This window comes from Anguilla anguilla, chromosome 10 (assembly GCF_013347855.1).
Source record: "Anguilla anguilla isolate fAngAng1 chromosome 10, fAngAng1.pri, whole genome shotgun sequence".
NCBI classification, from domain to species: Eukaryota; Metazoa; Chordata; class Actinopteri; order Anguilliformes; family Anguillidae; genus Anguilla; species Anguilla anguilla.
The window spans coordinates 39,161,957-39,174,767 of NC_049210.1; the positions used below are offsets into that span (position 1 = coordinate 39,161,957).

General features: G+C 43.4%; 1 protein-coding gene across 1 annotated transcript in view; it reads right to left on the reverse strand.

The window, feature by feature from the left end:
* Window positions 1-12,811, reverse strand: part of setbp1 (SET binding protein 1) — a 68,675-nt gene that overhangs the window by 21,958 nt on the left and 33,906 nt on the right. The window lies entirely within an intron of this gene.

Consider the following 12,811-nt stretch of genomic DNA (forward strand, 5'->3'; position numbering starts at 1 on the left):
GGTGCATCCACCCTGCTTGCGATACCCAGGGGAATTTCTGCAATTCGTAGAACCGAAGTTGGCACCTCCAACACATAACTGAGCACTGTTCTAGAAGGAGCAGCCAGTTTACCCGAACTGTTCAGCCATTCACAAATTTTGTTACGTGTAAAAGATGCTGCATGCTTTTAAGTAAGCGATTAAGTAAGGACAGCTGTGTCAGATTAAATTTTGCTTGGATATAAAAGGAAATAGTGCATGGATTTTAAAGTGCACGTAGAAGAGCTGCACACCAAATGTATTATACACTTTATTCAGTAGATGAAGATAAATTGCCAATAACTTTATTTTTAAAAATTCATGGCTAATCGAAGAAAAAACATTTTTCCCTATCTATGCTCTGACAACACGGCAATCCATTCACTTTTTTTTTTTGCACATTCTATGCACTGGAATCCATTCAGAAATAACTGAAAAAACAAAACAAAAAAAAAAAAACCATCAGCATCTAGACTGTGCCAGCAATACCATCAGAGTAGTGCGGCTTGCTCTGCCCTTGTGTGGTACAAACTCATTTTTGCATCAAGTCAAACTTTGTGAGTGAGTCTACAACAGAATTCCAAGACCACATTCCCGCCCCCCCCCCCCGTCTCCCATAATGATTAAAATACTCCAGTCAATTGATTAGTTGAGAGGGTCAAACCCGAACAAACCTGTGCGATTCAACACTGTCCCGAACCCCTGTCTAAATATTTCATTCCGGTCTTATCATTATTAGCCTCGATGATTACCGCAATTTGCTTAAAGTGTCATTCACGCTGTGTATTTGTTGCTGTTTTGACTAATTAATTATGAGTAATCCCACTACACTCCCTTAACTCATCCATCCTTTTGAACTGGCTGATTAACAGAACGTTTGCAGTTAAGAGTTTGAAAGCCTTCATTAACAAGGGCTGGCTGCAAACCACGCAGTTACTGACGGGCTTTGAAGCTAAGATAATGAAGACACAATGCACAATCCCCCTCCTCCTGAGCCCCTCCAACTATACCGCACCACCTTTCTTTAATCAGCCAATCGGAACGACCGGAGTACGGCGACTGGTGCGGTTAGCCACAGCTAGCATCCTGTCCCAATGTGTACAGCACAGCCGTCCAGATTCCCTAAATTACCCTCAGCTGTCAGAAGGAATACCAGTTACTGGTTACCACATTAAAGTTAATACATATTACAACAATAGTTAAATAAAAATAATTACATTTAAGAGGCCAGGTTAAAGCAGAGAGCAGAGGAAACTGTACGCATTCAAACCTGCCACAAAACAAAATGGAGGCGTCTCAATTTGCTAAAAAAAATAATAAAATGTGAGGATGCAGGAGTACGTGCCCAGATAGTGAAACATCTGTGTGGGCTCACCCCTGAATTAGGTGTAATGGAAAATGGAAACACCCGCGTCAAAGGCCATGCTGTCTCCCTGCCACGCTAGGGGGAAGGAATGGCTGCTTTGGCGGAGGGAACGCCTTTTCAGTCACTACATCATCTCAGCGGCGCACTTGATTGCTCGACCAGCAAAAGGACAAGGACAAGCGAATGCTATGTTCGTATAATGATGCTTGACAAGCAATGCAGAAAGCGCATGGAACACTAATTCCAGTAACTGAAAAAGAACAACAGCGACCACAACAAGATGACGACGGCTATGTAGAGAGATATCAAGTGGTTAAATGTGTCTACGTGTGTGTGTGGGGGGGGGAGGGGGGGGGGGGACAAACAAACGCAGCAATTTATTTTTGGTGGTCTGTGAATCTCCAGGATACATTTCACGACAACGGTTGGGTGGAACCCGAGTTTTCTCATTCTCATCACGTCCTCTCTAAACAACAGCCCTGGCACTGTAGAAAGGGGGGGGGGGGGGAAACAACATTTCACATTGCAAATATTAATCTGACTGCAGTCCCTGTTCCTGCTGCAGCGGTTGTGCTTTTGGCACAGGTTCAGCTTTTTGTCTGCCTCCACACTCCCCTGCCTCTCTCCCTCCCTCTCTCTCTCCTGCTCTCCCTCTCTCTCTTCCCCTCTCCCTCTCTCTCTGTCTTGGTCTCTCTCTCTCTCTCTCTCCAAACTTAAATATCTGAAAAAGAGAGGGAGGGGAAAGTAGCACAGCCATTGCTGACTGACAAGCGGGTGGGAAGGCGGCCATCTTTGTTACTTATTTACACAAATGGCCGTGGTCTGAGGCATAGGCGCTGCCTGATAATGTCATTCTATTTATCGATGTCCCGTCTGGTCTGGGTAAAAAATCAACACCTCCATTCTGCCATTTACAGATATCAGTCATTGCAAATACAAATATGCATGCAGGCGTTGCCTATAACTGACTTTTGCGGGTTTGATAAAATACTTGACAGCAGTGAATCACAACCCCATTATACAGGTTGTATGTAAATATGTCGTGAATGAATATGCAAATAATACCATAGTCACTCCATTCATACTACACTAGAGCTGCTCCTGTCAAGACATTTTTAATGGACGCCATGCCCCCATTTTAAAACCACCGGTCTCCTAATGCTGGGCGAAGGAGACACCGACTTGGCACGGGAAAGACTCGAGAAGAGAGACTGACAAGAGGATGAAAAAAAAAGCACAATTACATACAGAGACCTGCAAAAAATTTTTTTAAAAAGCCTCTCTTTCCCCCGAGCCAGGGCACGACAGTCAATTTTCTGTCCGCGAATCACGCAAGCGGCAACTGTTAATCCCAAAACTGGCATTCTGCAGTTTTGGCATTCCGCAAGTCCCCCAGTCAGTAGGAAAGCGCACGCTTTAAAGTTCGGCTGTCAGAGGCACCGGGGAAGTGAACCATGAACTCTGGCGCGCTGGCCAGGGGAGGCCCGGCTCAGGGAGGCTGCCAAATAACATCCATAATAAAATGATCAAGGCTCTGGGAGCTCTGGGAGATGCGGCCTGGAAATTCCCCAGCATTAAAAAAAAAACAAACAAATCAAACAGGCAAAGCGCATAAAACGTTATTCTGGAGTAACCGATTTCGGCGCTCGTTACTGCAGGAGGGTTCAATGCTGCCATTGTTAGTGTGAAAAGCAGAGGGGCGTCGACTCGTTTCGACTCCAACGGAAATAAATCCACGCCTGCAACGTAAAGCTCATGATAAGGTAACCTTAAAAAGAATGATGGTTCTCCTTCTGGGGTATGTTTGATATCATTTCAATTTTAGTGAATGATTTTGGTTTGCCCGCTTTTTATGTACAATGAACGTTATTTTAGATACTTGCAGAAGTTCCTCACAACCAGCCAGCCTTACCACGATTTTATAAGGGCTCATTTGGGGATTTGTGGTCTAAAGCAAGAAAATACACTTACAGCAGCTTGTACAGTATGATTATGATTCTATGTTATGTTTCCCGAGGCTGAACATAGGAACAGATTAATTGTATAGCATTTATTCACAATTATAGAAGACATATGCTTTTATATTGTGCTGTGCTGCTTTCATTGAGAGAAGTGGTTTCAGGCTATGTGTAACAAAGGACATACTGTAGTTCCAACCAAAAATAAGATTAAATGTAATTTTTGAAGAATAATTGGGTAGTATGGATACACCCACCACTGGAGGGATATCATCACTGTACACAACCTGCTTTGGAGATAAGCTACTTGAAGGGCATTATTTGTTATAGACATCAGTAATCAGGTCCTTGATCTGCTTGATCTGCAGGACCCATACAAATGCATGCAGAGACTCCGCAAAACAAAAACGAACTTGAAATGAATCATTTCAAATAATAACACATAAACTGTGTGGTCAATTGATTCAGAACAATTCTTAATCGTCGGAAGGGTGCCGAAGCAGAACACAATTTACGACAACCTGGCACTTGTAGAAAATAAAATTCTATTCTATTCTATTCCATTCTAATTCACTTCTTTGTACAATCATCAGGAGTCATTGGCTGCAAAAGTGGTTAAGAGAAGTAACAAACTCGCCCTGTTTTCTTGTTAAATGTCCGATTGCTTGTAATTGTCTGGATTTAATTATCTTGTCATCAAATGCCTAGTTTCAAATAACTGATGATTGGCTGTAATGAAACAGCACAGGCTCTACGTTTTGTGAAAGCGATGAAGTACGGCTGTGTGTGATTGCTGAAATTAAGACAAACTAATGGTCCCTGTAAGTGCTCAAATCGGCATCACAAAAGCACTGCACAGTAATCAGGACCTGAAAGACGTCAAGTCCGAAAGACAAAACGGCACTTTGTGGCTGCCACTACGGACGTCCAAAGTCCATCCAATGCCAAGTAGCTGACCATTATAGTCAACCACTCAGAGAGCACTCAGCTCTATGAACTTTTCTAAAAATTATTTTAGCCCAATCCCAGATAAAATCAATGGTGTTCGAGTATTGCCAAGCTAGACTCACACAGTTATGAACATGGCCCACAAATATAACATCCATCAAACATGATTAATTATTGATACAGAAATGTATTAATACAGAAATGTATTTTAATGTAGTGAAAAAATGAAGTCATTGAGTCTTGGAATAGAGAGTACAAGATAAACTAGGTCTGTTTCCCCTAAAACAGAGTTCCATGACTCTGGATTAAGGTCAGATTGAGAGGCCTCACTAAGGAAAGCTGGAGGTGACCTTTTTAGCAGCATGCTCGGTAGTTCAAGCTGATAGGTTACCAATAAGCCACACTTTCCCTGCTGACCTTCTGAGCCAACACAGACTGTGCTTTTGTTTTTTACGCAACCTGTGTCAGGGCCTCCACGTGTGTTTGCATTGCGCAACGGCCGAATGGATAACAGACACGAGCTGTTTCACAAGCCAGCGGGAACAGTGACCTTTCACCCGGAACAGGAAGCAAGGGCTCACCTCTACAATTACCACTTGAGTCAACAGTTCACTCTGCTGCTTCCTTTCAGAAAAAAATGCTTGTTTTTGATAAGAACATCCCTGGCTAAATTTATTTAATTTAATATTTTTTTCCAACATATCACCCTTGTGTTAACAACTGAATAAGCTCCTCCATTGAATGTTGCAGGAGCCAACAGGCCACGGCAACCATCAGGGAGGGACAGGCTCTGAAGGAGGGGGGGCCCAATAGTCTGTGAACTTGGGGTAAACAATTATTGTCCCAGACCTGGGAATAATATAATAATATAATTTTGTCCCGGACCCAGGAACTGCTTTGATTTGAATTGCTTACCCTATCTCTCCTATACTGCTGTTTAAACCATTTGCTTGTGTCTGCATTCGACTATACCGTAGCACAACTGCATCCAAGCGTAGCTCAAATCTCGTTTTAGACACTTGCGAATTTCAGACGCTAAACAGCCTGAGTTGATAATCGGAGGTGCAGACAGGAGGTGCAAATGGGAACTCCGCCCTGAGCACAGGCAGCACAAAGCAGAATTTCCTGCGGATTCCCTCCATCTCCGCACCGATACGAAGCCTGTTTCGGTTACGTAGAGGAGCGGTTTGCCGGCCATACGCTACCCGCACACTACCAGCAGAGGCGTCCAGGAAGGGCAAGGCAAACAGCAGGCTAATCTTTTAAGGTGTGGGATCACATATATGTGATTAGAGTGTTCTTAACTGAAAATTCTAATGCTGATGTAACAAACACTACTCGTAAGTGAAAGCAATGGAGTTCTAGAACACTGATATAGAATTTTGAAAAAACATTCCAAAAAACCTAGTCTTCAAAACATAAACTACACTTGCCCCTTAGACAAAACACTAGCCCCAGAGAGAGAAAAGAAGGGCAGATGAAAGAAAGAGTGTGGGAGCAAGTGAAGGACTTCCCCTCCCATATTCGACACGCAGTGGAAAGAGATCCACAACCCCCAGAATGCTGGGGGACACTGGGCATCTGTTTTCCGACACACGGAATCACAGTCCACATACAGGACCCCGAACAGACAGAGATTATTTTAATGTAATCCTTTCTCCATTCAGGAGATACAAAGAACACGGTTAGTCCCCCTGTCAAGATGCACAACAGGCCTTACTTTGCAGTTTCACTGTGAAAAGTTTTTCTGTTTCGTTTTGTGAAATGGAGACATCTTTTACGTTATCTCGCAAGTAAAAGGAAACATGGATGTCTATGGAATGCATGAAGGTGATGATATGATCGCACGCTGGTTCTCTCCTCCAATCAGGACTGAGAGGTTGTCGGGTGACAGGCGGGAGTGCTGGGGGAGGTGGTGTTTTTTTTTGTTTTTTTTGTGGAGGGAATGGTAAAAGGGTGGCCTCTAAGCATAAAAGACCAACGTGCCACATGCCTCTCCCGCCAAACCCCCAACCCACAGACAAAAAAAAAACGAAGAAAGAAACCTCGCAATTAAACACCAACTGCAAAATGGCATCTGTGTACCAAAATTAATAGTTTTGTGCCCTGCCAAAGCCTCCCTGTGTTTCACACTGACCAATGAGGAACCCACTTTCTTTCACCCACGGTGTATGTTCTAACAGCCAAGTTCTGAATATGTTCAAGTCAAAGATAATTAAATCAAAACTGTTCAACAGGAAACCAAATCCCTAAATCTATAAGGACACTATACAAGCTACCACTAAACAAACCTCCCACGCAAACACATATACACACAGTGTCCTTCAAATTGCTTTTCCTTTTTTGCAACCCTTTTGGGCAAAGTGCCCAGTGGTTTGAGTGTAGGTCCACCCAGCCCCCCCCCCCCCCCTTGCATATAGGACTGGGCAGATGTCCAGAGGATCTTCAGCACAAAGGGGAGAGGGTCCCCCACCACCACCAATACCACCCCCCCACCTCCCACCTCCCTCACCCAAATCTTCTTTAATAACAGTTCCCTCCAAAAACCAAAGTGATTGATATGATCCTCACACAGTTCCCTTGGCTTTGAGACGGGGGTGCCCCCCCCCCCCCCCCGCTTTCTCTCTGGGCCCGCCCTCGCGCACCACCGGCCCCCCGACCCCCCTGCCCCCTGCCCTCTTTCTTTCTCCCTCTTTCCCTTTTTCTCTAAAGGACCACCCTCCCCTGTGGGAACCACGCTCTGCCAAACAAACCCCGCGGGACCCCCTCCGGCTCCATTGAGAGCCTGGCTCTTCTCTGATCTTTCCCGGCTTTGTGCGGCTGGCTGACAGGTCCAGAGCAAACAAACAAAATGAATACTAACACGCCTTTGTGTCCGCTCCCCGACGAGAAGCACTTAAAAGAGGGGGGTCAGTGGTGCTAGTGCTGCGGGGGGGTTAGAATAAGAGAAAGAGAAGGAAAAAAGAAAAAGAAAAGGGAAAACGGGAACTCTGGGCCTGATCCCCCAAGCCTCTCACGCACGCTGCTGTCCCCCCCCCCCCCCCCCCCCCCTTCACCAGCTCTCTCAGGAATAAAGACCCCCATTCATGCCCATGGAAGAAACCTCAAGGCCTGCTGCAGACTGTGAGAGAGTGTGTGAGTGTCTGTCTGTGTGTGTGTGGGTGTGTGTGTGTGTGTGTGTGTGTGTGTGCGCGCGCGCGGGGGTGGGCGTCCTCTCAAGGTGTGGCTGGGCTGATGTTGCTCTCTGTTAAAAGTATGCTGTCTGTCTGGCCAGTGTGTTCAGAGGGACCTCAGATTAGGCGGGCCCCCTCTTTACAAGGGACAAAAGTCACAGTTGCACAGTCTGTCTCCTTCAAATGACAATGCCGCACTTCAGAACTCAATCTATCCACTGGGGCTTCATGCACCCCAAACTAAGATATTCTCCCTTCAGCATCTTCTGGTGCACATAGTAAAATTACTTTTGCTATTGAACATAGTACAGAGGCACTTGAATACCTTGCGCAAAAGAGCAAGGAGAATTTTCATGTAGGAAAAAAAAACATATTTTACATCTTGAAGACTAAAGGATTTAACTGCAAAACTCCAAATTTAAAAAATAATATTCTGTCAATTTATTTAAAGAAGCTGCAGATTTGTTGCATAGACGTAATCCTCTCAGATTTAACCAGTGTTCACTAACCCCCCAAAAAAATCCTCTTTAAGAAAACCGATTTATATTGCACCAGAACCCAGCTGTACCACCTAATGAGTTCATTTTTTTAAAATTTTGGATAAAAAATTCACAAATTTCAAACTAATCCAGTTCTTCTAACTTCTCCCTTAAGTTTTCTGCTGTCATGGCAGGACTCAAACACAGCTTTACTACATACTACTGTTCTTTTCTGTTCTTTTACCAAATTCAACTGCACTTAATTTTGGATAACCGTTCCTTCAAGGTTTTGTGTAGCCAACTAGGCTTATGTAGAGCCTATTTAATTGTTTAGCAGGGAACCTTGTTTCAGGCAACGAACACAATTTCCACTACATGGACAAAAGTACGTGGACACCTGACATCCAAAATCTCATCCAAAATTGTGGGCATTAACATGGAGTTGGTCCACCCTTTGCTGCTACAACAGCCTCCACTCCTCTGGGAAGGCTTCATGCTAGATGTTGGAGCATTGCTGCAGGGACTTGTTTCGATTCAGCCACAAGAGCATTAGTGAGGTCGGGTACTGATTGGGCGATTAGGCCTGTCTTGCAGCTTTCCAATTGATCCCAAAGGTGTTGAGGATGGGGTTGAGGTCAGGTCTCTGTGCAGGCCAGTCAAGTTCTTCCACGCCGTTTCTCAACAAAACCATTTATATATAGACCTTGCTGTGTGCCCGGAGGCACATTGGTGAAGCACAGAATCATCTAGAATGTGATTATATGCTGTAGCATTAAGATTTGCCTTCACTGGAACTAAGGGGCCTAGCAGAAACCATGAAAAACAGCCCCAGACCAAAGGGTATCGAGATACCTTTGGTCATATAGTGTACATTTGAATAATTCCAGCTTTACAGTTGGGTATTTATCGAAGCGCTACTTTGATCAACAGAAGTGATCTATTAAATAACAAGTCACACTGCTGAGAATAGCTCTAGACGTCCGGAAGTTTCAGTCATAGAGTGAGTTGTAAGGTATGAAACTTAGTTTTAATTACAGCGAATGTGCCAAGCAAGAATATTGATGTGGAGTGCCTATGATTTCCATCACCAGTGCTCAAAAATAGGCTTGTGTGGGCTCAAAAGAACGATTTGAAAAACTGCTTTACGCTTAACTCCCCCCCCCCCCCCCAATTGCTTTAAAAGCTTAGTAGGTTGAATTTAGCATGAAATTGACAGTTTGGCTCTTCTACATCAAAAAGACATCTCATGTGCCACTTTCGTTTTCAATTCCAGACCCCCCGTCCTAGCCTTTGCTCATAGATATTTATGTGTGCTTGGAAATTAATGGATGCACGCTTTTTGGATTCAAATGGGCTTGGCATTCAACAGGGACCCCGATAATTCCACACACGCTCGGTATGAAGAAGCCTCAGCCTTTAGGGTTATTAAAACGGGGGATTTACATTAACTGAATCAATGGCCCAGATTTCATTGTGGAGCAGATATTAGTTTCATTATTGGGCTGAACAATGACATCACAACATGGTGCTTGGAGACATCTCAATAACGCACTTCCGATGCTTCCCAAACAGGAAAGGTTGCGCAGACCATGACATTGGCGTTCTGAAGACGCGCTGCATGAGAGAACACGCGAACCATTTCCAAAGGGACGCTAACTAGCTGTTTAAAAAACGCAACGACAAGACAATGTCGCCCCCATTACCTCAGCACTTAAGAACTTAAGATTTGCATTGTGTACCCTTCCAGGCTACATGTAGGTCCCTTAACTCGCCCCTTGCAATCACACCATTTGGTTGTGTCTGTTGTTCCCCGTAATTCTATAGGTAATTAAATCAAGCAGATGTTAGGGGCAGAAAGTATAAGTGGTTCACAAAATATACTTATCAAGATTGAAGACTGCATATTCCTTGGCTTTCAATGTAAAACAAGCCACTATGTTTTTTGAATAGTGAAACTGAATAGCAGTAACATTAGACATCCACAGACAGAATCTGTCTGGTTTTATGTCAATTTTGAACACGCTTTAACAATTATGTCTCATCACATGAAATCAGTGCATCTTACGTGCAGTGATTACTCAGATATTTTTGGTCACATCACATCTCATTTCATTATTTTAATCACAGAACAATGAGCATAATGGGAGTGTGATTATCTCCCAATATTCAGCCATTTTTGGATAATTGTTAGAAGCATCCTAGAGTTTTTTTTTTCCACAAAAAAAAAAAAAACATTTATTTTGGTCTGCTGGCAAGAGAGTCTTCCTGGCTAATGAAGGCTGGTCAGACATTTTGAGGAAGGAAACAATTCCAGGTTTTTGAAAGATTCAGGGTTATTTCTGGTTGTGGAAATGCCTCGGGCCCTGTAATTTTGAGAGGAAAAAAGAAACGCAACAGAGAGGGGGAAGAATGCGGGCATCCCCACAAGCCATAGTTTTACTGCAATTAACACAATCTGATTGCTGAAGTATTGCAGGAAACAACTTGCCACCAATAAACTGGTGAGAATCAATCTTAAAGGATTATTTTTAAATTATTTTTCAAATGCTTCCTTACAACAGAGCACAGGAACAAAATTCATGTTTTTAAACATAAGAACATGGTGCTCTACTGTTACACTGTAGGCTTTTAAAAACAAATGTGCCAAAAGATTGCATGAAAAATGTTTTATGTATACAGGGGGAAATATTACAGATGTTTTTGATCCAGCAGGCTTCAGTATTTGCAACTGCTTCCACTGTTATTTCATAGAGCTCTGAAGTTACATGCAAGGGCTGTTATGACTAAGCTATGAATTCCCTAGTCCTGGTGCAATGGGTCATATCTGACAAGCTGGGCAAGGTGCCTTCGAGAGCTGTATTTTAACATAAGTTGCTATGTGACCTAAGCCTAACTCATACTATCAATCACTGATGGTTGATACACAAAGAAATAGGGTATGGGGAGAGGAATTTTGCATGTTCATTGTACTGTCATTTAATTTATCATAAAAAAAACATTGGAAAGTACAAACAGACACTGATAACGGCATCAGAAAATGACTTCCAAGTGGTAAAACAATGATGTTGCAAGTCAGTTTCATGTTTTAGGAAGCAATGCAGTGTGCATGCTAGTATCTCTCCTTCGACAGCTCCTGTGGATAGAGACTGGTGTTGTTGACAAGCTCTGGCTCAGGTTCTTCAATTTTTACATGTCTAGAGGTTCACCGAAAACAGACAGTTTCTTAGTAATGCACAGTAAAGCAGATCTCAACAGGAGTGCCTTAGAATCTCAGCTCTAGCAAACAGATCACTAATGCAGATGTTCATATAGAAGAAACATTATTATCTTTAGATTCACTACCGTCCTCTCATGATTAATTTGGTACAAATGAGAAAATATGGATAGAGAAGAAATAATCACAGAATGAGTGTGAATTCTATTTGAAGTTCACCGTCACTTCCGAAATGAAAGCAGAAGTTCAAAAGTAAAAAATAAGTTTTAGTTAGAGAGATTTAATTGTGGAGGCTTTTAATTTCAATTAGATTTTTTCTTCAAATCCACCACTGGTTCATCTGCGAAAATCGCATTTGGCAAAACCGTAACTCAAAAATGGAAGGGACTTAACAAACATCAAACAGAACTTGCCCAGCCCTTGTAGACAACACGACGATTGCGAAGCGGAGCGGTTTTAAAACCAGCTGGGAGAAGCCCCGTTAAGACACCATTATGCAACACGGCAACAGCGAGTCCTCCTGCAAACCCCCCCCCCCCCCCTGGAACCGCCAGTCCTTTAAAGGACACAAAGCGGACTCTGCTGGGCCGACAGTCGGCGTGTTTACCGACACGCGCTCTCGGAAGGCTGCTGCCCGCTATTTCGCCAGCGGTTCCGGTGTTCAAATCTTAACACACACTCAGGTGTCTGGGAGCAAGAAACGGCCTCCCCGTTTCTAATACAGTTTGTGAATGACACATCATTCCTCATTACACAGCGGGGTTGGGGGTGGTTATTAAATATTTAGGCCCAAGCGAATGTACCCATGGGCTTCTAATGTTCATTCCCACTGACCTGCACCGTAGGACACAGCAGTTTGTCGGAACATCTTGTCCCCGATATAAATTGTATCTTGCGCCTGTACCGTGCTGTTTATATTTAGCTCATGACGCAACCAGAGTCAATATTAGTCAGTCACTAACCGTGATCACAGTCATAGAATCACCTTACCGTGGGACACACAATTGTGTTCAATAGAGGAAAAATAATGAGCCTTAAAACATGGTGGGAGATGTTTTTAAATGTCTTTTTTTTCAGGAACATGGAAATATAAAAACTAATGAAAGATGCAGGCCTACCATTTACTTCCCTAGCAAGAGCTGTTCCATACTTCCTACTTTCATTCACAACTAAAGACTTATATCCATATCTCTAAGAGCCAAAGTGGTTTTAACTGCATCTTTTCAATGTGAAACCATGTTGCCGGGATGACATGGTTTCACAACCACAAAAACAGAAAGGAGAACTGATCTCCTGAATTTGACCACCTCAGGAATTACTTCAACAATACATAACCCAGAAACAAAACAAACCTTTTTCAGAGACTGCTTCATCAGGAAAATCTCATGACACTCACCCCACCTAATCCCTTAATGAGTCTTCACGGTTAACACTAACAAAGATGACATCATAACAGGAATTCTGAATAACAGAAAAACATGTAAGCACACGAATGTGCACACGGGTACACACACACAGACACACACACACACACAAGCCCACAACCGTTTCCTAAACGGGGCTCAGAGAGGGAGAGAGAACGCATTTTGATGGCTGGCTCCAACCAAAACAGGAAGAATGTGGGGAATCGGGACATAATGGCTTAAGTTAATGAA